The sequence below is a fragment of the Bos grunniens genome, chromosome 3 (genome assembly GCF_055505025.1).
Source record: "Bos grunniens cultivar Pamir isolate PY7600 chromosome 3, Bosgru_T2T1.0, whole genome shotgun sequence".
Taxonomy (NCBI): domain Eukaryota; kingdom Metazoa; phylum Chordata; class Mammalia; order Artiodactyla; family Bovidae; genus Bos; species Bos grunniens.
Window position 1 is genome coordinate 114,707,735 of NC_141167.1, and position 27,754 is coordinate 114,735,488.

Consider the following 27,754-nt stretch of genomic DNA (forward strand, 5'->3'; position numbering starts at 1 on the left):
TGCCATGATCTTAGTTTTCTGAATGTTGAGCTTTAAGCCAGCTTTTTCACTCTCCACTTTCACTTTCATCAAGAGGCTTTTGAGTTCCTCTTCACTTTCTGCCATAAGGGTGGTGTCATCTGCATATCTGAGGTTATTGATATTTCTTCCAGCCATCTTGATTCCAGCTTGTGCTTCTTTCAGCCCAGCATTTCTCATGATGTACTCTGCATGTAAGTTAAATAAGCAGGGTGACAATATACAGCTTTGATGTACTCCTTTTCCTATTTGAAACCAGTCTGTTGTTCCATGTCCAGTTCTAACTGTTGCTTCCTGACCTGCATATAGGTTTCTCAAGAGGCAGGTCAGGTGGTATTCCCATCTCTTTCAGAATTTTCCACAGTTTCTTATGATCCACACAGTCAAAGGCTTTGGCATAGGATTTTCAATAGTATGGAACTTTTTCTCCTGTCTTCCAGGATGCTAGAATCACTAATTAGAGGATTATTATATAATATCTAAAGTAACATTTTTGCATACACACACACACACAATATCCCTAGAGCAGGGATAAGCTACCCACTCCAGTATTTTTGGGCTTCCCTTGTGGCTCAGACAGTAAAGAATCTGCCTGCAATTTGGGAGACCTGGGTTTGATCCCTGAGTTGGGAAGATCCCCTGGAGGAGGGCATGGCAACCCACTCCAGTATTCTTGCCTGGAGAATCCCCATGAACAGAGGAGCCTGGTGGGCTACAGTCCATGGGGTCATAAAGAGTCAGACACGACTGAGCGACTAAGCACAGCACAGCACATGCACACAATAAAAAAGCCAAATATAATAATGAGGATTATCTTGGGATTTGTGATGAAAAAAATACAAAACCTTATGCATGCACATTCAGGAAGGAATGTGTGTGTATGCCCCACTTCCCTACTTTGGAATCAGAGTTGAATTCTGAACCTTTGGTTGACACCACCTTTCTTCTCTTGCAGGGGACACTGAGGTTCTGAGACTACCAAGATGCACTGGGAGCATATCCTAAAAGGGACTGAACTTAGCGATTAGCTGTTGCCTTGGAGGCAGAAAAACCAGTTCTTTACTCCTCTTTGCTTCGTAGTTACTTTTCTTAACTTTTTATTTGTATATTTATTTGCAAGCTTTAAAGTAACACTGTTAGTTATGACATCAAGAAGCGTAGTACTGATGTAGTGGGTCTATGTCCAGCACCATTTGTTCAACCTCAGGAAGCACAGTGAAACTGCATTCTGGTTGGCACCGTGCTACAATGCACGTCACTGTGCTTGGTTATGAGATGTTGTGATCGTCTCCCACAGATGAGTGTGTAAAGCCTGTGAGATGTTTCTGCAGAGCACAGAGTTATTTTTATTTATTTTTTATTTTTAATTTTATTTTATTTTTAAACTTTACATAATTGTATTAGTTTTGCCAAATATCAAAATGAATCCGCCACAGGTATACATGTGTTCCCCATCCTGAACCCTCCTCCCTCCTCTCTCCCCATACCATCCCTCTGGGTCGTCCCAGTGCACTAGCCCCAAGCATCCAGTATCGTGCATCGAACCTGGACTGGCAACTCGTTTCTTACATGATATTTTACATGTTTCAATGCCATTCTCCCAAATCTTCCCACCCTCTCCCTCTCCACAGCTTCTGTGCTTTTGGATGTAAAACCTGATTCACATTGACTATATAAAAGTTTTTAGAAAAATGAGAGGAAAAAGAAGACAATTTGTCAGTAGCCCTACTGGGCAGAAGTAGCCACTGTGAGCCACTGTGAAACCTTTTGGTGCCTCTTTCCTAGATTGTAATTTTAGCCAAAATGGAATCTCTTTAACAAGAATGAGATCTTGTAGAAGGTTTTGTAATTTTTTTTACTTAATATTTTATAAGATTAATCTCCCTAAATAATCCTTTACAGCATCATTTTTAAAAAAAATAGGAACCAAGGAAATTTATCGTATGTGTAATTGACTTGCACTACCAGAAAAAACGTTAAAAGAATCATTGGGCAGAAGCACTACAATTTTAAACAAAAACTCAGGTCTGCAGAAAGAATGACATAAAATAAGTTAAGTACATTTTCTTTTATTTTCTTAATTTCAGGCTCTAAAGCGCATCATTTTTAATGGCTGGATATATTTACATGGTAGTAAATGGATATACTGTAATTTATTTAAACAGACCTTCATTGTTTGACATTTTAACTTATTACTAGCTTCTCACAACTCTTGTCAACATCTTTGTAGTCCTGTCATTGAATGCATTCAGCATTATTTATTTAGAATAAATTGCTAAATGGAATTATTGCATTGAATGGTATGTAGCTTCTGAGGCTTTGGATATACATGTTACCAAATTGCACCCTTCTACCAAATATGGTACCTAATATGCCAATAAGAGTGTGCTAGATTCTCTGTTGCTCACTGTGATGTACAGAGGTGTCTTATAGACACGTGAAGCTGGTTGAAGAGTGGATGCTGGGGGACGGTTCCTGGAACCGTCAGGTCACTGACGGTGAGCAGAATCTGCTTCAGAATGGCCTTGTGTTTGCAGCAGGTGTCCGGGGCTCATAACTAGTTAGTTGCCTGCTGCCCTGATTTAAATTTCCCTATGTCTGAGATGCCGTGTGGTGTGCAGGACAGAAGCTAGGCCTGATTCTGCTGCTACACTCATGCAGCCATATAGAGATCATAAATAAGAAAGCATTGGGAACAATTCCCAGGGCCATGGGAATGTGTGGCAAATGAAGTATAACCGCTGTTGTTACGTCCCTGGCTTGCCGTTCTGACCATGAGGAGCGCTCTTCCTGGCAGGGGGAACTAGTGGCGGCCCAACATCATAGCCAATTTAATCACCTATTGATTTTCTGTCTGCCTATTGCAGAAAGAGGCTGGACTGATTGGAACTGATTCTCGCTCATGTTAAGGGCCTCCACAGAAATGGCCTCTGGTAATGTCAAAGGCTTGCTGGAGTTTTCAGATAAAAGATGTTATTTGTTATAAGCAAATGATGCCCTTTGCAATCGTTTTGCAAACTATTTGTGGCTTGCTGGGAAACTTGCTCAGTATTCTGTTCCACAAGCTTCTGCTTAATGAGATAATTCTTCCTATATTTATGTCGCTGGAGTTGGGCCCATATATAGTCTTCCTAGGCCATTTGCATGATGCTTGATTAATGCTCTATTGTTAGTTTCCCTGGTAAGATGCGGACCACTTGGTTTATTGAAATGCAGTTTTTAGAGTGCAGGGGATGTACTTGTGTTTGTCACAATGCCCAAGACCCAACTCTGGCAAACACTGAGAATGACTTAATTTTGTTTCAACTTGGTGCAAAAGAGCAGATTGGCTGGCAACTGTTAAATTTTTGGAAAATATGACAGATATGATATGAACACGGGCTGCATGTATTATATGCCATCCGTGAAGGGCAGGAAGTTTTGTTGAACAATACCAGTGTGTTAAACATGCCGAGTTTTCCTTCAGCTATTTAACAGTTGGCTGATATTAAGATTATTGAATAGTTTTCACAGGTTTTGATTTGCATGATATTATATGTGCTGTGATATTTATATCACATCATTTTACCTTACAATAGGGCAATTAAGAATGGTCTTTTATATATTCAACATTATAGTTATTAATAATTACCCAGAAATTATTACTTGAAACTACCATTATAAAAAACCAAAATAACGTCTCTATCTAGGCAGATTTTATCTTTTTGAAACATGGAAAAAATGTAATGTGCTCTTCTCCTTTGCTTTTCGCTTCTCTTCTTTTCACAGCTATTTGTAAGGCCTCCTCAAACAGCCATTTTGCTTTTTTGCATTTCTTTTTCTTGGGGATGGTCTTGATCCCTGTCTCCTGTACAAATATCACGCACCTCCATCCATGGTTCATCAGGCACTCTGTCTATCAGATCTAGTCCCTTAAATCTATTTCTCACTTCCACTGTATAATCATAAGGGATTTGATTTAGGTCATACCTGAATGGTCTAGTGGTTTTACCTACTTTCTTCAGTTAAAGTCTGAATTTGGCAATAAGAGTTCATGATCTGAGCCACAGTCAGCTGCTGGTCTTATTTTTGCTGACTGTATAGAACTTCTCCATCTTTGGCTGCAAAGAATATAATCAATCTGATTTTGGTATTGACTATCTGGTGATGTCCATGTGTAGAGTCTTCTCTTGTGTTGTTGGAAGAGGGTGTTTGCTATGACCAGTGTGTTCTCTTGGCAAAACTCTATTAGACTTTGCCCTGCTTCATTCTGTAGTCCAAGGCCAAATTTTCCTGTTACTCCAGGTGTTTCTTGACTTCCTACTTTTGCATTCCAGTCCCCTATAATGAAAAGGACATCTTTTTGGGGTGTTAGTTCTAAAAGGTCTTGTAGGTCTTCATAGAACCGTTCAGCTTCTTCAGCATTACTGATCGGGGCAGAGAATTGTATTACTATGATATTGAATGGTTTGCCTTAGAAACAAACAGAGATCATTCTGTCATTTTTGAGATTGCATCCAAGTACTGCATTTCGGACTCTTTTGTTGACCATGATGGCTATTCCATTTCTTCTAAGGGATTCCTGCCCACTGTAGTACATATAATGTTCACCTGAGTTAAATTCACCCATTCCAGTCCATCTTAGTTCTCTGATTCCTAGAATGTTGACATTCACTCTTGCCATCTCCTGTTTGACCACTTCCAATTTGCCTTGATTTGTGGACCTGACACTCCAGATTCCTATGCAATATTCCTCTTTACAGCAGCAAACCTTGCTGCTATCACAAGTCACATCCACACTGCGGTGTTGTTTCTGCTTCGGCTCCATCCCTTCAGTCTTTCTGGAGTTATTTCTCCACTGATCTCCAGTAGCATATTGGGCACCTACTGACCAGGGGAGTTCCCCTTTCAGTATCCTATCATTTTGCCTTTTCATACTGTTCATGGGGTTCTCAAGGCAAGAATACTGAAGTGGTTTGCCATTCCCTTCTCCAGTGGACCACATTCTGTCAGACCTCTCCACCATGACCCGTCCGTCTTGGGTGGCCCCACACGGCATGGCTTAGTTTCACTGAGTTAGACAAGGCTGTGGTCCGTGTGATCAGATTGGCTAGTTTTCTGTGATTGTGGTTTCAGTCTGTCTGCCCTCTGATGCCCTGTCTCTGTGCCTACCATCTTACTAGGGTTTCTCTTATCTTGGACATGTGGTATTTCTTCACGGCTGCTCCAGCAAAGCGCAGCTGCTGCTCTACCTTGGACGTGGGGTAGCTCCTCTTGGCTGCCCCCGCAACCCCGACCTTGGACATGGGGTAGCTCCTCTCGGCCGCTCCTTGAAAGGAAAGTTATGATCAACCTAGACAGAAAAAAAAGCAGAGACATTAGTTTGTCAACAAAGGTCCATCTAGTCAAGGCTATGGTTTTTCCAGTGGTCATGTATGGATGTGAGAGTTGGACTATAAAGAAAACTGAGTGCAGAAGAATTGATGCTTTTGAACTGTGGTGTTGGAGAAGACTCTTGAGAGTCCCTTGGACTGCAAGGAGATCCAACTAGTCCATTCTAAAGGAGATCAGTCTTGGGTGTTTTTTGGAAGGACTGATGTTGAAACTGAAACTCCGATACTTTGGCCACATGATGCGAAGAGCTGACTCATTTGAAAAGACCCTGATGCTGAGAAAGATTGAGGGCAGGAGGAGAAGAGGGAGGCAGAGGATGAGATGGTTGGATGGCATCACCGACTCGATGGACTAGGGTCTGAGTGAACTCCGGGAGTTGGTGATGGACAGGGAGGCCTGGTGTGCTGCAGTTCATGGGATCACAAAGAGTTGGACACGACTGAGTGACTGAACTGAACTGGACTAAATTCTTCTGGGCCTTAGGAAGCATCACTATGAACAAAGCTAGTGGAGGTGATGGAATTCCAGTTGAGCTACTGCAAATCCTAAAAGATGATGCTGTGAAAGTGCTGCACTCAGTATGCCAGTGAATCTGGAAAACTCAACAGTGGCCACAGGACTGGAAAAGGTTAGTTTTCATTCCAGTCCCAAGGAAAGGCAATGCCAAAGGATGTTCAAACTGCTGCACAATTGCACTTATCTCACATACTAGCAAACTAATGCTCAAAATTCTCCTAGCCAGGCTTCAACAGTATGTGTACTGTCAAATTCCAGATGTCCAAGCTGGTTTTAGAAATGGCAGAGGAGCCAGAGATCAAATTGCCAGCATCGGTTGGATCATCGAAAAAGCAAGAAAACTCCAGAAAAACATCTGCTTTTGCTTTATTGACTATGCCAAGGCTTTTGACTGTGGATCACAACAAACTGTAGAAAGTACTTCAAGAAATGGGAACACCAGACCACCTGACCTGCCTGCTGAGAAATCTGTATGCTGGTCAAGAAGCAACAGTTAGCACTGGACATGGAACAACAGACTGGTTTCAAATCGGGAAACGAGTACATCAAGGCTGTATATTGTCACCCTGCTTATTTAACTTACATGCAGATTACATCATGTCAAATGCTGGGGTGGATGAAACACAAGCTGGAATCAAGATTGCCGGGAGAAATATCAATAACCTCAGATACGCAGATGACACCAACCTCATGGCAGAAAGCGAAGAAGAACTAAGAAAGTGAAAGAGGGGAGTGATAAAGCTGAGTTAAAACTCAACATTCAGAAAACTAAGATCATGGCATCCGGTACCATCACTTCATGGCAAATAGATGGGGAAACAATGGAAACAGTGACAGACATTATTTTTTGGGGCTCCAAAATCACTGCAGATGGTGAGTACAGCCATGAAAGTAAAAGATGCTTGCTTCTTGGAAGAAAAGTATGACGAACCCAGACAGCTTATTAAAAAGCAGAGACATTACTCTGCCAACAAAGGTCCTTCTAGTCAAAGCTGTGGTTTTTGCAGTAGTCATGTGTGGATGTGAGTTGGACTGTGAAGAAAGCTGAGCGCCAAAGAATTGATGCTTTTGAACTGTGATGTTGGAGAAGACTCTTGAGAGTCCCTTGGACTGCAAGAAGATCCAACCAGTCCCTCGTAAAGGAAATCAGTCCTGAATATTCATTGGAAGGGTTGCTACTGAAGCTGAAAGTCCAGTACTTAGCCCACCTGATGCGAAGAGCTGACTCATTTGAAAAGACCCTGATGCTGGGAAAGATTGAAGGCAGGAGGAAAAGGGGCCGACAGAGGATGAGATGGTTGGATGGCATCACTGACGCGATGGACATCAGTTTGAGTAGGCTCTGGGAGTCAGTGATGGACTGGGAAGCCTGGCATGCAGCAGTCCATGGGGTCATAAAGAGTTGGACACAGCTGAGCAACTGAACTGAACTGAAGTTCTTCTAATGATTTATTATTGAAAAATTGACATATTTTTCTCAATGCTCTCCTAATTCTTTTTTAAGCAAACTAGTTTTCTGCAATTTAGATTGCAGGAGAACATGCCTTGTGTATAGAACCAGATTTCTCATACTTAAAAAATTTGCCTGTGAGGAAGCGCGGATGAGCGGCGCGAGAAGCGGTGGCCGCGTTCTCCAGCCGGGACCTGCGAGGGGGATACGGCTGCTGCTGCACCAGGATTAAAAAAAAAAAAAATTTGCCTGTGCCTGGTGTTTCAATAAATACTTGATCAACCAGTATTTGAATATCACTTTCTGATGGTATTCTTGGCATTGGGAAACAGATGAGTGACATCTCTTCTCGTGGAATTTGTGTTAAAGTGGGGAAGATTCATTATATTAATGACACAGCAGCATTATAAACAAAGTAATATGAGATAGTTGTGAGTTTTATGAAGAAAATAAAAGGGGTGATATGACCAAGAGGGACATTGGGAGAGGGCAGGGTGGGCATACTTTGGTGGTGACTGGGTGGGCGTTTCTGAAGAGGTGTAATTCAAGCTAAGGCCTGAATGTTGACGAAGAGCAAGTCGTGCCAAGATCTGATCATGGCTGAGGGATCAGCAAGTGAAGGACTGAGAGGCAAAAACGAGCTTGGCCTCTCCCAGCAACACAGAGAAATGTCACGTAGAGTGTAGTGGGCGAGAGCGACTTGACTTGTGATTGGAGAGAGAGGCAGGCCCGGGTCATGGAGGGGCCTTCCAGGACGTGGCTAGTACGGAGTTTAATGTTTTATAATCTGGGTCTGTAAGCTGGCAGTCATTGAGGTTTTGCAGAGTTTTCCTCCTTGTAGTTGGTATTGCAAAAACCATGTGATGTTTGCAGTAGCAGCCTCACCCTCTCACCCTTCTCCTGAGCTCCACATACAGCCTGCGTCATCCCTTTCCTGTGGTAGCCTGCATGTATTTGGTGCCCCCATCTCCCCAGGCTAGCTGGTTGCTCAGTCGAGTCCAACTCTTTGGTTCCCCATGGACTGTAGCCCACGAGGTTCTTCTGTCCATGGGATTCTCCAGGCAAGAATACGGGAGTGGGTAGTCATTCCCTTCTTCAGGGGATCTTCCCGACTTAGGGATCAAACCCACGTCTCCTGCATTGCAGGGAGTTTCTTTTCCATCTGAGCCATCAGGGAAGCCCAAGCTAATGTCTTGAGTTTTATTGTTTTCTGCTTGGATGCGCCGCCCTCCCGCCCCTGCCCTCTCCCAGGGTTTCTGTCTCTTCTGAACACGTATTTTCTGAGAACATCAGGAATTGGTAGAATATTGGTGGTGTGAGGAGGGTAGTGGAAGCGGGGTGAGATATCAGGGTGAGCGCAGTGGAGGTTTTTGAAAGCAGCGTCTGTTTCCAGAAGCGAGGAGTGCCCATTATGTTGCTTTCCTGGAGTCCGTAATGAGGAGGGGCCCTGCATCGGGGCAGTTGTTGGACCCCACAATCCAACAGTTGTTCCCCTGCCAAAACCATCTACTACCCTGTAGCTGAACTTGCCCATATCGGCATTAGTGAAATCAGCTCTTCTCTTGGCTTCAGTTTGTTTTTCTTTGAGCGCTTCGGTGTGCCTGTACCGTGGCTGCTTTCCTGAAGCGCTCAGATTGGAAAGTACTCCTCAGTCCCTTAAGTGATAGGCACGGCTCTGAGAATCTTCAGTCCCCTGTCCTCTACTTCAGCTTACTAACTTGCTTCCTTCCTGTCATGACTTTCTTCTGAGTATTCTTTTCCTGCGAGTCTTTTCCTGCTTGAGAGTGCTTTCTGCTCAATGCACTGTAGGGCAGAGGGCTGCGGGGGCAGCCACGGCTGATTTCTTTCTGTCTCCTCTCCACAACCCGTAGATCTTGCTTTACTAGGTTCTGTCCACCAGCCGCCTGCTGCTGGCCCGGTGTGGAGGTGCAGTGGGAGAAGATGCCTGTCGTTCCCCAGAGCCCTTTGTATGTGTTCGCTGATTTACGGAGTTGCTGGAGGAGTTGTGTTTAGGCTGGCAGAGGAAGATAAGGGATTCCAGGAATTCTTGCTGCTGTCTCCCAAATAGCTGACTAAATTCCCTTCCTCTTCCTCCCCCCTTAGAGAGGCCTGGGGGCAAGAGAGAGTTGAGCTCAGGTTGATCCTGTAATTGACCTCTGTATGTTTGTCACTGACTCACTCTTGATCCAACTGATGAATTAAAATTGGCCCACTAATTTTAATCATGAGAATAATAATAGTTGTTATAGTTGCACATTTATTTAGCCTCAGCATTACCCACATTACTTGCATAGATCCTGGCTTGGTGTTTGACCAACAATGCACTCTTACTCAGACGGGGACGATTGTCTCCTTACAGTTAAGGGAATCGTTTGGGATTCTCAGCCAGTGACAAGCTTTTAGGTCTCCCAACTCTATATCCTGGATGACTTGAATGGCTTCAGCCACTGGTTCTCAGCATGTGGTTCCCAGACCATCAAGCACTAGGCTCATCTGGAAACTTGTTAGAAATGCAGAGTCTCAGGCCCTACCTACAATCTACTAAACCAGAGACTCTGGGGCGGAGAATCCGCAGTCTGTTTTAACAAGTGCTTTTGGTGATTCTACAATGGGAAAGATCTCTAGATCGCTAGCAAAGTAATACTCAAAATTCTCCAACCCAGGCTTCAAAACGTGAACCATGAACTTCCAGATGTTCAAGCTGGTTTTAGAAAAGGCAGAGGAACTAGAGATCAAATTGCCAACATCTGCTGGATCATGGAAAAAGCAAGAGAATTTCAGAAAAACATCTATTTCTGCTTTATTGACTATGCCAAAGTCTTTGACTGTGTGGATCACAATAAACTGTGGAAAATTCTGAAAGAGATGGGAATACCAGACCACCTGAGCTGCCTCTTGAGAAATCTGTATGCAGGTCAGGAAGCAACAGTTAGAACTGGACATGGAACAACAGACTGGTTCCAAATAGGAAAAGGAGTACGTCAAGGCTGTATATTGTCACCCTGCTTATTTAACTTCTATGCAGAGTACATCATGAGAAACGCTGGGCTGGAAGAAGCACAAGCTGGAATCAAGATTGCCGGGAGAAATACCAATAACCTCAGATATGCAGAAGATACCACCCTTATGGCAGAAAGTGAAGAAGAACTAAAGAGCCTTTTGATGAAAGTGAAAGAGGAGAGTGAAAAAGTTGGCTTAAAATTCAACATTCATAAAAAGATCATGGCATCCGGTCCCATCACTTCATGACACATAGATGGGGAAACAGTATAAACAGTGACAGTTCAGTTCAGTCTCACAGTCATGTCCGACTCTTTGCAACCCCATGCACTGCAGCACGCCAGGCCTCCCTGTCCATCACCAGCTCCCGGTGTTTACTCAAACTCATCTCCATCGAGTCAGTGATGCCATCCAACCATCTCATCTTCTGTCGTCCCCTTCTCCTCCCACCTTCAATCTTTCCCAGCATCAGGGTCTTTTCAAATGAGTCAGCTCTTCACATCAGGTGGCCAAAGTATTGGAGTTTCAGCTTCAACATCAGTCTTTCCAATGAATATTCTGGACTGATTTCCTTTAGGAAGGACTGGTTGGATCTCCTTGCAGTCCAAGGGACTCTCAAGAGTCTTCTCCAACTCCACAGTTCAAAAGGATCAATTCTTTGGCACTCAGCTTTCCTTATAGTCCAACTCTCACATCCATCGATGACTACTGGAAAAACCATAGCCTCGACTAGATGGACTTTTGTTGGCAAAGTAATGTCTATGCTTTTAAATATGCTGTCTAGATTGGTCATAACTTTTTTCTAAGGAGTAAGCGTCTTTTTATTTCATGGCTGCAGTCATCATCTGCAGTGATTTTGGAGCCCCAAAAAATAAAGTCTGCCACTGTTTCCACTGTTTCTCTAACTATTTGCCGTGAAGTGATGGGACCGGATGCCATGATCTTAGTTTGCTGAATGTTGAGCTTTAAGCCCACTTTTTCACTCTCCTCTTTCACTTTCATCAAGAGGCTCTTTAGTTCTTCTTCACTTTCTGCCATAAGGGTGGTGTCATCTGCATATCTGAGGTGATTGATATTTCTCCTGGCAATCTTGATTCCAGCTTGTGCTTCTTCCAGCCCAGCATTTCTCATGATGTAGTCTACGTATAAGTTAAATAAGCATGGTGACAATTTATAGCCTTGACGTACTCCTTTTCCTATTTGGAACCAGTCTGTTGTTCCATGTCCAGTTCTAACTATTGCTTCCTGACCTGCACAGAGGTTTCTTAAGAGGCAGGTCAGGTGGCCTGGTATTCCCATCTCTTTGAGAATTTTCCACAGTTTATTGTGATCCACACAGTCAAAGGCTTTGACATAGTCAATAAAGCAGAAATAGATGTTTTTCTGGAACTCTCTTGCTTTTTTGATGTTCCAATGGGTGTTGGCAGTTGATCTCTGGTTCCTCTGCCTTTTCTAAAACCAGCTTGAACATCTGGAAGTTCACTGTTCACATATTGCTGAAGCCTAGCTTGGAGAAATTTGAGCATTACTTTGCTAGCATGTGAGATGAGTGCAATTGTGCAGGAGTTTAGCATTCTTTGGCATTGCCTTTCTTTGGGATTGGAATGAAAACTGACCTTTTCCAGGCCTGTGGCCACTGCTGAGTTTTCCAAATTTGCTGGCATATTGAGTGCTGCACTTTCACAGCATCATCTTTCAGGATTTGAAATAGCTCAACTGGAATTCTATCACCTCCATTAGCTTTGTTCGTGGTGATGCTTCCTAAGGCCCACTTGACTTCAGATTCTAGGATGTCTGACTCTAGGTGAGTGATCACACCATCATGATTATCTGGGTCGTGAAGATCTTTTTTGTACAGTTCTTCTGTGTATTCTTGCCATCTCTTCTTAATATCTTCTGCGTCTGTTAGGTCCATACCATTTCTGTCCTTTATTGAGCCCATCTTTGCATGAAATGTTCCCTCAGTAGCTCTAATTTTCTTGAAGAAATCTCTAGTCATTCCCATTCTATTGTTTTCCTCTATTTCTTTGCAGTGATCACTAAGGAAAGCTTTCTCATCTCTCCTTGCTGTTCTTTGGAACTCTGCATTCAAATGGGTATATCTTTCCTTTTCTCCTTTGCTTTTGGCTTCTCTTCTTTTCGTAGCTATTTGTAAGGCCTCCCCAGACAGCCATTTTGCTTTTTGCATTTCTTTTTCTTGGAAATGGTCTTGCTCCCTGTCCCCTGTACAATATCATGAACCTCTGTCCATAGTTCATCAGGCATTCTGTCTATCAGATCTAGCCTCTTAAATCTATTTCTCACTTCCCCTGTATAATCGTTAGGGATTTGATTAAGGATTTTGATTTAAACAGTGACAGATTTTATTTTTGGGGGCTCCAAAGTCACTGCAGATGGTGACTGCAGCCATGAAATTAAAAGATGCTTGCTCCTTGGAAGAAAAATTATGACCAACCTAGACAGCTTATTAAAAAGCAGAGACATTACTTTGCCAACAAAGGTCTTTCTAGTCAAAGCTATGGTTTTTCCAGCAGTCATGTATGGATGTGAGAGTTGGACTATAAAGAAAGCTGAGTGCTGAAGAATTGATGTTTTTGAACTGTGGTGTTGGAGAAGACTTTTGAGAGTCCCTTGGACTGCAAGAAGATCCAACCAGTTCCTCCTACAGGAAATCAGTCCTGAATATTAATTGGAAGGACTGATACTGAAGCTGAAACTCCAATACTTTGGCCTTGTGATGTAAGGAACTGACTCATTTTAAAAGACCCTGATGCTGAGAAAGATTGAAGGTGAGAGGAGAAGGGTCGATGGAAGATGAGATGGTTGGATGTCATTACTGACTCGATGGACGTGAGTTTGAGTAGGCTCTGAGAGTTGGTGATGGACAGGGAAGCCTGGTATGCTGAAGTCCATGGGGTCACAAAGAGTCAGACACGACTTAGTGACTGAACTGAACTGAACTTTGGTGATTCTGATGTATGTTCAAGTTTAGGAGCTGTTGATCTGGACCATCAACTTGAATTCTCTTTTCCATGGATATTTCAGGATATGTCTCAGACTCTAGTGTGAAAGTTGCTACTCTGGAGATATGGTTGAATTGGGCGAAGTGTCAGGAAAGGTTCTGCAAGGAGAATGTGTGGTTTTGTTTTGGTGATTAGCTGGTTGGAATGAAAGTCTTTTGAGCATAGCATAAGACGTGGTGTGGCAGGTTGGGGTTGAAGTAGAAAAAGTAGCAGAAGGCCACTGGAGATTAAAAATTCACAGCAAGGAATCCAAGTGATGCTTGTGTTAGGGAACCAGCCTAAGAGACTTGATGACAGCCTTCACTCTCACAGAAAGGATGTCTTCTGCCTTGCAGCTTTGGCAGTGTGTCTTTGGGCCGGGGTTGCCCATCTCTGGTCTGTGCTGCTATGCACACTATATGTATACTTATAAATCTGTTTCTCTGTACTTCCACTAATGGCTAGTCCCCTTTGTGATTTCGGTATGTGTAAATACAGAGATAGATTTTTAAGTAATTTAATCTGGTTCTAGTCAGGTTTACCAACCTGGGCACTTTTCTGTTTTTCTTAGTTGATTTTGCATATTTCCCTGTGGATATGGTACATGCTCAGCAGGAGACTGGATGTGCTTCTTACCACCTTTTTGCAGGACAGAGCATGTCCCCCCCTGCTTCCTTTATACACACTTGATGAGACTTTCGGGGGTCTGTCCATTCCCCTGATTGCAGCCAGATCCTCTTAATGTCCCACTCTGACCCCTTGTGAATAACTTGGGTGTGCGTGTATGCTCTGCTGGGAAATTCCTGTGATGAGAGAGCTCACCACCTTTGGAGAACAGTCAGGATGTTGTCGGAGAAGGCAGTGGCACCCCATTCCAGTACTCTTGCCTGGAAAATCCCATGGATGGAGGAGCCTGGTGGGCTGCAGTCCATGGGGTCAGGAAGAGTTGGACACGACTGAGCGACTTCACTTTCACTTTTCACTTTCATGCATTGGAGAAGGAAATGGCAACCCACTCCAGTGTTCTTGCCTGGAGAATCCCAGGGATGGCGGAGCCTGGCCTGCTGCCGTCTATGGGGTCACAGAGTCTGACAGTACTTAAGTGACTTAGCAGTAGCAGCAGGATGTTGTAGGAAAGTTCTAACCTTTAAAGGTTTTTCTTAACTGTTACTGGCCAGGGGTGGGGGTGGAGAGTGACTGTCAGACTGTAAAGTGAAAAGTAGAAGTCGCTCAGTCATATCCAACACTTTGCGACCCCATGGACTATACAGTCTGTGGAATTTTCCAGGCCAGAATACTGGAGTGGGTAGCCTTTCCTTTCTCTAAGGGATCTTCCCTACCCAGGGATCCAACCCATGTCTCCTGCATTGCAGGCAGAGTCTTTGCCAGCTGAGCCAGAAGGGAAGCCCAGACTGTAAGGAAATACCTAAATGCTTGAGAAGTGTACCTGATATGGTTGGAAAGCAGCTGAACTTGGGAGCCTGGATTGTTCTCTAAGATAGGCGGCTTGAGATCCCTTGTACTAAATCCCACTTAGCAATAGTTGTCTGTTTGAACGATCTTAAGGGAGACACTTCAGGGCTCTCCTGTCCTGAAGTAGAGGTAAACTGGGGTAATGAGAGAAAAGATTCTGGGCCATTTTGTGCTGGAGTATGTCTCAGAGCCCTGGCTTAAAGGGAAGAGCGCAAGCTAGCTGATAGGAATGTGGACTTGCTGAAAAGCCTCTAGAAGAGAAGTAGGGATGGCCTGAGGGCTAGAAAGGGAACTAGACAAGCAATCAGGCCAGAGCAGAGGAGGAGTGCATTCAAGAATTTGTGCCCATGGGTAATTGTGGTCTTCCTTTTCTCTTTACCGTTTACTAAATGTTTATCTGTTTTACTGAATAGCAGCCCTGAGACTCTAAATTCTTTTGGCTGCCATCTGAATAATTTAGTCGGATTGTCTCTTTGCCTCCCTGACAATTCCCTAAAGAATCTCTTGTGATTTCAGAGGGGCCAGGGAAAAGGGACACTTTTTGGAAATCAAGCCAGATATTTTCTATTTCTTCCTGATTCATTGCCCAAAGCCTGGGACCCTTCTTTTCTCACGATCTCCACTCCTGACAATATAGATTCTGTTTCTTTATTTTCCACTTCTAGATGGATATTTCTTTCTTTGTTTTAATTAAGAAATTACCTTGCCATCTGAGCTATTGGCAAGTATTTGCCAAAAGATCCAAGGCAAAGCGGCCAACTTACTGGAGCGTGGCACAGCTGCTAGGGCCACCCAGTCTCAGAGGCTCTGCAGAGATGCGGGGCCGTCACTTCAACAAGTGTCAGATGTACACACTTTGCACACACTTTCCCATGCATAGCCTTAAATAAATATCCCAGAGGGATCTGCCCTGCTTCTCATCTCTGACTCCCTTTTCCATGTCTATATGTTTATTAAACATCATTTCCAAACTGCTCATCACCACCTTCGTAGACCTCTGTATTTCCCCTTCCCTTCTCCCTCTCCAACAGAAGAACCAAAGCATCAGGTAGTATATTCCCTTGCCCACGACCATTTTGCAAGAATATTCTGCCCAGCTTGGCCAAGAGCGTGGTGGGTTCATCTCTTTAGGTCTTGGGGCCTGGGTCGGTTTGGGAGCTTCTCTCTGACTGATAAGAGCCCCCCACATATTGAAAAACCTTCAGTGCTGGCTGTGCCCTTTCTTGTTGTGAGACCTTTCTCAAAGGGCACTGCGGTTTCTACTTCCCTGTTGTAAGTTGTGTGTCTGTGGAAAAGTTCCCTGTAACCTTTCAAGGTTTGTACCCTGTTCCAAAGGGAATCTTGGAAATGAAAATGGTCCTTTTTTTTTTTTTTTAATTAAATGATCTCATAGAGGATCAAAAGGAGCACATAACGACTGTACTGTGGGTTGGCAGGGTTGCCAGTGTTCTCTTTACCTTTGGTCTGAGACAGTGTCTGGCCAGCAGCCTTTGGCTGTCCTTGGGGGGTTGAGGCTGGAAAGACACAGAGCAAGAGGCAGGAGGGAGATATTAATGCTTTCAGGGAGTCTCACTTTTTTTTTTTTAACTCCTAGGAGAGGTATTTGATTTCACGTTGAGGCATTCAGTCCTGAAAACAGAAACTGGATTTGATTTCTAGCATCATCTTGGATGTTCAGCCAGGGGGTCACTTGGGTGTGTGTTACCCGATTGACGGCTAGGCAGCTTGTGTGCTTTGGAATCACTTGTGTCTTGTACTAGAGGGAGTGCCAGAGGTGCTGAACTCTGAACACCACTTAGCAGTTCTGTGATCTTTGTAAGACTGGCTGCCTCTCTGGTTGAAAAGAGGTGGGAGTTGTGACTAATGGGTTCTCTGAGTATTAAATGAGTACTTAGCGTAGTGCTTGGCATGCGGTAGGTGTTCAGTAAATGGAACCTGCCATTAAGAATAACAGTATTGATAATACTGATGCCAATGTTGTTATTTTTCTTAACAGCACGAAGTTGGTGCCCCATCTTTCCTGGCCCGTAAGAACCTCGTGCTCATTATCCGTCGGTCCCTTAATTGCCGGTGTGCTTGCTGTTTCTGTGTGAGGCCGTATGTCCAGGTCCTTCACACTGCTGTCATGCTTACACTGCCTCCCAGCATCTCCAGCACCAGCACAGTACCTGGCACAAGGGATGAATGAGCTCTTCTAATTGATTTGAAAAGAAATGCATTCCCAGACTGCACACTCCTCTAGTCTCCAGCTCACATCCTGTACTTCACGCGGGCTGGGTGCCCATCTGAACTCCTTTCTTGCTTCCCACTGGCTGTAGTCATTGCCAGTTCCTTTATCCACACCTGCTCTCTTGTTTAGGAATGCTGATCGTCTTCTCTGTTGCCATTCTGCATCCTTTTTTCCTTCCTGTGTTCCTTCTCTTCCATGATCCATTCCCACCCACTCCAGCCCGTATTCATCTCATCCATGCAATACTATTTCATTTGCACTGGTAAGCTCTTATTCTTGGATTGAATTTTTGTGTGATGGCTTTATCTTTACCACTAGATTGTCGGCTACTTGAGAGCAACAACATGTTTCATAATGAGTCTGTGTAGTGTAGGTACGTACCAGGGCCAGGTACGTAATTGGTTCTAAATAAAAAGTAAGCCATTGTCAGAATACCTAAATGAATCAGACTATTGGATTAAAGGGGTAAATAGGATAAGAATGTCTTCGTTGATGTAACACCGTCTTTAGAGTTGGTTGTGTGAACATGGAGTTTGAGGGACCGTTCAGTTGCTCAGTCGCGTCCGACTCTCTGCGACCCCATGGGCTGCAGCACGCCAGGCCTCCCTGCCCAACTCCTGGAGCCTATTCAAATTCATGTCTATCACATCGGTAATGCCGTCCAACCATCTCATCCTCTGTCGTCCCCATCTCCTTCGCCTTCAATCTTTCCCAGCATTGGGGTCTTTTTAAATGAGTCAGTTCTTCACATCAGGTGGCCGAAGTATTGGAATTTCAGCTTCAACATCAGTCCTTCTAAGGAATATTCAGGACTGATTTCCCGTAGGAGGGACTAGTTGGATCTCCTTGTTGTCCAAGAGACTCTCAAGAGTCTTCTCCAACACCACAGTTGAAAAGCATCAATTCTTCAGCACTCAGCTTTCTTTATAGTCTGACTCTCACATCCATACATGACTACTGGAAAAATCATAGCTTTGATTAGAAGGACCTTTGTTGGCAAAGTAATGTCTCTGCTTTTTAATAAGCTGTCTAGGTTGGTCATAACTTTCTTCCCAAGGAGCAAGAGTCTTTTAATTTCATGGCTGCAATCACTATCTGCAGTGATTTTGGAGCCCAGAAAAATAAAGTCAGCCACTGTTTCCACTGTTTGCCCATCTATTTGCATGAAGTGATAGGACCAGATGACATGATCTTAGTTTTCTGAATGTTGAACTTTAAGCCAACTTTTTCACTCTCCTCTTTCACTTCCATCAAGAGGCTTTTGAGTTCGTCTTTGCTTTCTGCCACAAGGGTGGTGTCATCTGCATTTCTGAGGTTATTGATAATTCTCCCTGCAATCTTGATTCCAGTTTGTGCTTCATCCAGCCCAGCGTTTCTCATGATGTACTCTGCATATAAGTTAAATATCAGGGTGACAATATACAGCCTTGACGTACTCCTTGCCCTATTTGGAACCAGTCTGTTGTTTCGTGTCCAGTTCTAACTGTTGCTTCCTGATCCTTACCAGCACCTAAATGTTGTGTTAAGATTTGGCTTTTCTGTACTCTCTCATCCCAATTCCTGTTCTCGTATTTTCCAGTCAGTTCTTTTCCTGAGTGAGACTTGGGCATGTCCTCTAAGAGCTGTAAGCTGATATTCCCACCAGTTGTAATGAAACAAAGTCTGGCTCTCATTTGGCAGTGTTCTTGTTCAGGGAATCATAGAACTGAAGTGCTGAAAGGACCCAAGACTTCTCTTAGGTTTATGATCCTGCTCTCTTCCTCGGGTGCTGGGTCTTCCCTGTCTTTCCTCTTGACTATTTTATTCTTACAGTATTTGAAGAAATCACACTTCTTTAAAGGTGTGAGGGAAAGTGTGGTAAAATGAAAGCCTGTGTACTGTCTCTGAGGAGGAAGGTCGTATGTTCGGTGGTGAAAAAGGAAATGTGAATGTTGACACGGAGGCTTGCTGTTTATCTAGTGGGTTTTATTTACTCAGGCTGAGTTCATCTCTTCATGAGCTTCATTACCAAGCTGTTCCAGGATGAAATTATGATTGATTGTTTTGTTCAACCTTTTTTGGGGCCAGAGGTCCAGCGGAGAACTCTGTGTGTGGGGGGTTTCGGGAGAAGCGGTATGCAGCGCGAAGAAGGTGCTTTGTCAGTGTTTGGGAGTGTGTTGAAAGTGTTCGTTTCTCAGTTGTTGTGACCCCATGGACTGTAGCCTGCCAATCTCCTCTGTCCATGGGATTTTCCATGTACGAATGCTGGAGTGGATTGCCGTTCCCTTCTCCAGTGGATCTTCCCGACCCAGGGATCGAACCCAGGTCTCCTGCATTGCAGGCAGATTCTTTACCATCTGAGCCACCAGGGAAGCCTGGTTTGGAAGTTTGGGAGTGGATGCATACACATGGAGGAGATGCCCTGCAGGAATGTGCAGCCTGGCCTGGGGCCACAGTGAAGCAGCAGTGTGAGGGCTGGGGAGAGGGAGGGGTGGCGGGCACTAGCTCCCCAGAGGGAGCCAGCCCCTGGGACAAAGGAACAGGAAGGAGGTGCTGGAGGACCGTCTCCTCACCACATGGACTGTGGAAGACTGCCTATAACAGAAATAAATGCATTTTGAAAAAAATCCCAAGCAGTATTCTACTATAAGTGGATAAATATTTAAATAATTATACATTTTACAGATTGACAAAGGGGCCGTTTGGAGGGAGCAGACTGCCTGGCATTTAGCAGACGGTCAGTAAACATTTATTGAGTGAATGAATTCAGGGCAGAGTGGGGCTGGAGGCCCCAGGGTTTTTGTTCCTCTTTTTTTTTTTTTTCACACCCAACCCACTGGTGGTTCAGGCAGGAGTTTTTCATTTTCCGTCTGTAACCAGATGAGAAATTGTGAAGAGCAGTTTAAAAGAGTTTATTGGTAGTTCTCTCTCTTTTTTTTTTTCTCATTCCGTTGTGAGTAAGTAAGGCCATGTACTGTGTGGACGTTTACTGGTGAGTCCATAAAACACGTTTTTGAGGGCAGAGTCCATGTCTTGAGTAATAATTAACTGCTAATGGCATTGTCTTTGGGTCTGTATGGTAAACAATCAAGAAATAGTCACTTCTCTTCAATGAGCGTTTTCAGGCCAACGTGAAGACCACACACAGGCAAACCTGGACAGTGGTGTTTTGACTAAATACAGGCAGAAACAAAGGGAACCAACCCTGCTGGCCGCTTTGCCACGTTTAATTGCACGGTGGTGTCGGTCTCCCTCGGAGCTTCTCATGCCTGGTGGGGGCAGGCAAAAAACAGTGAGGTGCGCAACAGAGGCTGCTGGGTTTTCAGCTGCAGCTGGATCTCCCTTGGGAGTGTTCAGGTCTGCGTCTCTGTGAAATGGAACAAGTGCACTGAGTGTCCTTAAATGAATCTTTAAGAACTAGGTAAAACACAAAGTGCCTTTCCATCGGAAGCCTGCAGAGAAAGAGCCTGGGAACAGACTTGAGAAATCAGGCAGTTTAGAGTTCCTCTTCCACAGCCCTCCTTCAAGCTCAGGAGAGAGGAGAAGTCGTGTTTAGGGTTGCTGAGGCCTAGGCCTAAAGACTTGTTGTTATTCAGTCACTCAGTCGTGTCTGACTCTTTGCCACCCCATGGACCGCAGCACGCCAGGCCTCCCTGTCCATCACCAACTCCTGGAGTCCACACAAAGCCATGTCCATTGAGTTGGTGATGCCATCCAGCCATCTCATCCTCTTTGGCCCCTTGTCCTCCTGCCGTCTATCTTTCCCAGCATCAGGGTCTTTTCCAATGAGTGGGCTCTCTGCATCAGGTGGCCAGAGTACTGGAGCTTCAGCATCAGTCCTTCCAATGAACATTCAGGGCTGATCTCCCTTAGGGTGGACTGGTTGGGTCTTGCATTCCGAGGGGCTCTCAAGCCTCTTCTCCAGCGGCATTTCCCTCCCTGGGACACCTCCACCACCAGGTGCCAGCTGTCCAGAGTGTCACTTTTTTGAGTGAGGAGGCAGAGTGCCTGACCTGCGCGTACATCGCAGGACTGAAGGAGTGAGAGCACTTAGCCTTCCTGGGCGTCTCCTGCCTGGGTGGGTCACACTGTCCTTGCTTAACCTGCATTCCAGGGTGACTCTTTGGGGCTCTGATGGAGAGAGCTTCACAGCACAGGTAGTACAGTGTGAGGAGGCCAGGTTACTCAGGAGCCTCACCTGGAATGTGCCGTGAGGCAGGGTAAAGCTCTGCCTGCATCTGCTTGTGCTGGCCACAGGGCGGGGTGGGGAGGGAGGCATCATGGCCCCGTTGACTGAGGGCTCTGGTACTGCCCGCTCTGGGGTTGACCTGGAAGGCTTATAAGATGGTGAGGGAGGGATGAGCAAAGGGGTGTTGGAGAGAGTGGGCTGTCCTGATGTTCTTTTAGGGGCTCAGAGAGGGAGCTGGGAAGAGAATGACATTGTAATTACAGACTGAGTTGTCAGGCCTATAATCTTCCCAGTGGTCCTCCTTATTTTCTAGTCTTCAGAGTCATCTGCATATGAATCGCAGGTGCTGAGGCTTAAAATTTCTGATCTTTGTAATATCCTGTCAGTCTAGCCTTTGTGATTTTGCCCTGGGAGTTAACAGAGAGCAGGAGCCAGCTCCTTAGAGTTGCTGAAATGTCCCTGCAGTGTGGCATGAGAATCGGATTCAGATCTGTTTAAATAAGCAGGGTGACAATATATAGCCTTGATGTACTCCTTTTCCTATTTGGAACCAGTCTGTTGTGCCATGTCCAGTTCTAACTATTGCTTCCTGACGTGCATAGAGGTTTCTTAAGAGGCAGGTCAGGTGGTCTGGTATTCCCATCTCTTTCAGAATTTTCCACAGTTTCTTGTGATCCACACAGTCAAAGGCAGAGTCAAGAAACTTGAAGCAAAAGTCAACCCCACAAGAACCCTGAAGGTGCTGCAGTGTTCTGGGTGGTTCTTGCTGATCTGGCTGAAAAGATGGACCTCAGGAGGACCTGGGAACCACTCCTGTTTCTCCCTGAGGCTTTGGAGACAAGGGACAGCAGCCTGATGTTTGTTGATATCAGCACGCAGCTAGCAAATCTCCAAATGATTCTGTTGCCTCAGACTCAAAATTTTTTTTTTTTTTTTACAACTTTTAATTTTGTATTGGAGTATAGCCAGTTAACAATGTTATGATAGTTTCAGGAGAACAGTGAAGGGACTCAGCCATACATATCCATTCTCCCCCAAACTCCTCCCTTCCAGGCTGCACATAACATTGAGCAGCATTCCATGTGCTATACAGTAGGTCTTTGCTGGTTATCCATTTGAAATACTGCAGTATGTACATGTCCATCCCAAACTCCTTAAAACTATCCCTCTCCTCCCCGCAACCATAAGCTCATTCTCTAAGTCTGTGAGTCCTCAGATTCAAATTGAATTCCCTCCTTCTTACGCCGATTTTATCGACCTAATATTTATTGAGAGCCTTCCCTATGCCTTGCTCTTTGTTGGCCTTGGAGATGACATGGCAAGCTGGACACTCGGGGCCTGCCTTGAGAGTTTAGTGTGGAGAGGCTGGAGGAGACTGTCTCGATCAACACTCTCGCCCCTTGTCCCCTTTTAGATGTCTCTTCTGAGGCCAAAGAGAAAGAATTGTCTTATCCATGGTCTCAGGGGCCGGGGCCTTGTTTTCTCAGCTAAATAGTAAGCAGCTGGAGAGCAGGGTCAGGTTTTCTTCTTCTGTGTGATACCCTGCAGGTAATACGGAATGATTGATTAAAGATGCTGAGATATTCCTCAGTGCTTCTCCTGGTTGTCCTGCTTCCTCGTCCCTGGATAAGTTCCAGTCCCCTGCCTTACAGGGGTGGTGACTTATTACACTCTCACTGTCTCTCCCCACAGATGCAGCTTTAGGTTACACTTGACCATCAGATCTGCTAGGATCTGCTTCTAGAATTATGTGTTTGAACCTGAGGCAGGAGGAGACCAGATGGAAGTTTTACCCTCCTAATGGAATCTTGCCAAGATATCCCTTAAAGGGCGGCAGAGGGAACAGCACCATTTACAGCCTTTGTGCTGAGCTGCTACGTGCTGGTTGCTTCCTCACACTGCGCTCGTTTTATTTAGCCCTTTAAACCTCTGCAAGGATCAATAGATGGTGTGATCCTGATGTTGCCGAGGATAAACAGGAGCTAACTGGCAGGGCTGGCCGCAGCCCGTGACACTGTGCCTTCTGCCATTTCCCCAGCCTCTCTGGAAAGGTAACACGTGTACACGGGAGTTTTCAGTGGTTTCTGTGCTTGCTTTTCCGGGGACGTATTTGAGACCACACAGAGTTCCCAGGTGGTGCTAGTGGTAAAGAACCAACCTGACATGCGGGAGATGTAAGAGATGAGGGTTCGATCCCTGGGTTGGGAATCCCTGGAGAAGGAAATGGCAACCCACTCCAGTATTCTTGCCTGGAGAATCCCATGGACAGAGGAGCCTGGCAGGCTATGGTTCATGGGGTCGCAAAGAGTCGGACACAACTGAAGTGACTTAGCATGCTTGGGAGATTTTAGTTCTAGTTTTGTGACTTGGCACATTTGAGAGACTAGAACTCCTGGAAATTCTCAGGAAAATCCCTGGAGAGCAGAGCATGGCTTGCTTGTCTCGTGTATGTGTATAAATCCCTACACTTTCTCCTGCCCCTTGAGTGAGTGGTGATAAACCATCAACCTTTACCTCCCTCCACTCCCCAAGTACTCCTGTACTGGAATACAACTGAATGGACTGTATTTTAACATTTAAATATTTTGTGTCTAATACATATGATTCTGGGTTTGAGGACAGTTGTAACAGATTGGCCTAATTGATTTACCCACTTGAAATTAAGAACTGTGAGTTCTGTATGCAAATGCAAATTAAGCAGGATACAAACTGTCTCATTGGTCCTGGAATCCAGGGGCAGTTGATGCAGTTTGCTGGCTTTATAGGAGGAGGCTGTGGCAGGTGGTTGAAGCTGAGTGCCTGGAGGCGGAAGCTGTTGGCACCAGGGACAGTTGACCATATGAGATCTTGGGAAACCCACTGCACTTCCTTAGCTTCAGTTTCTGTCTGTGGTTTGGGGAAAAAAAAAATTACTTGCCGTTTGACATCCCTTTCCCAGTGCTACCATACCCAGAAAATGCTTCAGGGAAGGGGAACACTGCTGCTCAATAGGGTAAAAACCTGGGTGCGTGTGCATGTATGTGTACACAGGTATTTGCAAGTAGATGTTTGCTGTGGATAAGGCTTTTTAAACCTTTCCCTGAACTCCACTCGGAACATGTTGGATGACACAGAAATAATACTGAAGCATCCCACTTCACCTCCCAAAAGGCTCTGCATGTTCTGAGATTTGGAAAGGAGCTCTCTGTGACCCTTGGGCTTGAGGCTACCCTCCCTACACCCACAGAAACAGGTTGAACAGAAATCTGGCCCAAGTCCCCATGTATTCTCTGAGGCCCTGGTGCCTGGCAGGGCTTCCCTCAGAGCTCAGTTGGTAAAGAATCTGCCTGCAATGCGGGACACCTGGGTTCGATCCCTGAGTTGGGAAGATCCCCTGGAGAAGGGAAAGGCTACACGCTCCAGTATTCTGGCCTGGAGAATTCCGTGGACTGTATAGTCCATGGAGTCGCAAAGAGTCGGACACAACTTTCACTCACTCACTTATTGGTGCCTGGCACTGGGGGCAGAGGATTATCTCCAGAAAGCTTTGAAGCTCAGGCCTTCTGTTGCCTCTTCCCTGGCACTCCTCCCCCAGGGTTTAGCAAGCTCTGGACTTCGTTCGACTCAATGGACATGAGTTTGAGCAAGCTCTGAGAGTTGGTGAAGGACAGGGAAGCCTGGAGTGCTGCAGTCCATGGGGTTGCAAAGAGTCAGACACGACCGAGCAACTGAGCTGGACTTTGTTCTGAGTGAAGTTCAGAGTGATATCACCCCTGAGGAATTATTTGGGGAATGTGGGAGGATGACTTGTGGAGAATTGGGAGTTGTCCAAAGAGAGGAGATTGTGTATGTTGCTGCGGTGAATTCCATCTTCGTCTTAGGAGCCTGCGATGCTGTGTTCACTCCTATCCTGAGCTAGAAGATAATAAGAACTTAGGCGGCATTAATAGAGATGCTGTATCCAGAATAAGGAATGTGAGACCCCCACACCCTCAGCACCAATTATTAGACCACACCTGGCGCATTGCGATGAGTTCAGAAAAGCACATTTTCTAAGGGATATGGACACATTGGAACATGTTTACAGGAGCGTGGAAGAGCCCATGCTGGTCTGTGGGGATGGCTGGGAAAGCAGTGATTGTAACCTGGAAAGGGCAACAATCAGGCTTTGATTGGGTTTGAAATACCTGAAAGGCTGTCCCAGGGATCCATGTGCGGTCCCAGAAGTCCTTCTGTTGGAATCACAGAACTCTTTTCAGTGGAGACTTTAAGGAGGGTAACTCTGTTTACTATGAGGAAGAATGAATTTAATTTAGAGCGATAGTTTTACTGTTTTTTTCCTTGACCATCAAAGTGATATGTTAATACTGGAGCATTTAAGAGGGAAGAGTAAAAAAATTAATGAAGCATCATCTATAATGTCTCTATTGAGAAGTGGCCACTATTAGCATTTGGTACATTATCTTCTAGCATTTTTGAATATTTTATTTTTATTTGCAAAGCTGAAATCACAGTGCATAAACAATTTTGAATCTTAACTTTTTTATGTTTTTCATCATGCCTTGAGAGTTGTGGGATCTTAGTTCCCCAACCAGGGATTGAACCTGGGCCCTCAGCAGTGAAAGTGTAGATCCTAATCCTTGGACCAGCAGGGAATTCATTGAATCTTAATTTTTAAGTATGATTTCAGGTAAAACGTTTAACCTCACATTTAATAATTTGTGGTAAATGTAGCATTTTAATGATTTCATAATATTCTATCCTGCAGCCATGAAATTAAAAGACGCTTACTCCTTGGAAGGAAAGTTATGACTAACCTAGATAGCATATTCAAAAGCAGAGTCATTACTTTGCCAACAAAGGTCCGTCTAGTCAAGGCTTTGGTTTTTCCAGTGGTCATGTATGGATGTGAGAGTTGGACTGTGAAGAAAGCTGAGTGCCAAAGAATTGATGCTTTTGAACTGTGGTGTTGGAGAAGACTCTTGAGAGTCCCTTGGACTGCAAGGAGATCCAACCAGTCCATTCTGAAGGAGATCAGCCCTGGGATTTCTTTGGAAGAAATTTCTAAAGCTGAAACTCCAGTATTTTGGCCACCTCATGCGAAGAGTTGACTCATTGGAAAAGACTCGGATGCTGGGAGGGATTGGGGGCAAGAGAAGAAGGGGACGACAGAGGATGAGATGGTTGGATGACATCAGTGACTCAATGGATATGAGTCTGAGTGAACTCTGGGAGTTGGTGATGGACAGGGAGGCCTGGACACGACTGAGCGACTGAACTGAAAGATATAATGTAATTTGATCTAAAGTTTTCTCCACCATGGGCCATGGACCACTAAGTTTATTTTGTAGTTTGTGCTTTTGCACTAAATATCATTATGCATAGAGCTTTGCTTATATTTTAGATTATTTGCTTGGGTTAGGCTTCTAGAAATGAATTTGTTAGGTCAAAGTATATGAACAATTTAAACTGTTGATACATATTGCTATACTGTTTTACAGAAATGTTATACTACTATACCAATTTATTCTTTGTATCAGTTAATACACCTTTGCTCCAAATGATCAGAAAACCTAACTGCCATGAATAAAAGCTTATCTCCAGTATTCTTGCCTGGAGAATCCCATGGACAGAGGGGCCTGGCGGGCTACAGTCTGTGGGGTCATGAAGAGTCGCACACGACTGAGCGACTGAGAACACACACACGCACTGGAAGAGACGATGTAGGGCTGGAGTTTGGCTTCAGGTGTGCCTGGATGCACGGGCCTCCCAGCTGGCTCAGTGGTAAAGAGTCTGCCTGCCAGTGCAGGAGACGTGGGTTCAGTCCCTGGGTTGAGAAGATCCACTGGAGTAGGAGATGGCAACCTGCTCCAGTAGTCTTGCCTGGGAAGTCCCTTGGACAGAGAAGCCTTGCGGGCCATAGTCGATGGGGTCGCAAGGAGTCAGATATGACTGAGCAGCTGAGTACGCATGCACACGCACATACTTGCCTGGATACAGGGGCTCAACTAATGTCCCCACGATTCCGTTCTCCTTCCTCCCCCGTCAGTTAGAGTCTGTTGGCTACTCAGGGCAGCTGTTTGTGGTGATCTCTGCGTGCGTGTGTGTAGGCTATAATTGAGCCTTGAATAAAGGATAGTGTTTCCATGACTGGCACAGGAAACCTCAATCCAGGGAGGCTGTCAGGGGAATCTGCTTTTTTCTTTGGTCCCATTTGATCTGGTTTTGCTGACATGAAAATTGTTCCTTTGAAGTTTTTTTTTTTTTTTTTTTTAGACGAAGAAGGGAGATATAGAGCCTTAAGGTCCATCTCCCCATCTCTGTGCTTGTCCCTGTGTCTCTTCATTCATCCAGGTAATGGAGTGGACTGACCCTTGTATGGGAGTTGAATGGTGTGAATTTTCATCCGGGTTCCAGCCCTGGTGCAGTGTGCCCTAATGGTAGTGACCAAAGCACAGTTGGGATTGGGGAGTGGTTTCTCCACCTGGGGCACATCCTCCAAAGCATTTATTTCCAGCAGTTTTAAAAAGATAAGATGCATCATG

At 44.9% G+C, this 27,754-nt stretch overlaps 1 protein-coding gene across 19 annotated transcripts in view; it reads left to right on the top strand.

The window, feature by feature from the left end:
- Positions 1–27,754, top strand: part of LOC147377050 (uncharacterized protein C1orf226 homolog) — a 361,444-nt gene that overhangs the window by 116,318 nt on the left and 217,372 nt on the right. For 5 of the 19 annotated variants that reach the window (XM_086393799.1, XM_086393802.1, XM_086393795.1 and 2 more), the window contains exon 1: positions 11,391–23,281. The exons of the other annotated variants lie outside the window; for them this stretch is intronic. The gene's annotated coding sequence lies outside the window, so the exon portion shown is untranslated. Of the gene's footprint in view, positions 1–11,390; positions 23,282–27,754 lie in introns of those variants that run through there. 19 annotated transcript variants of the gene reach the window in all.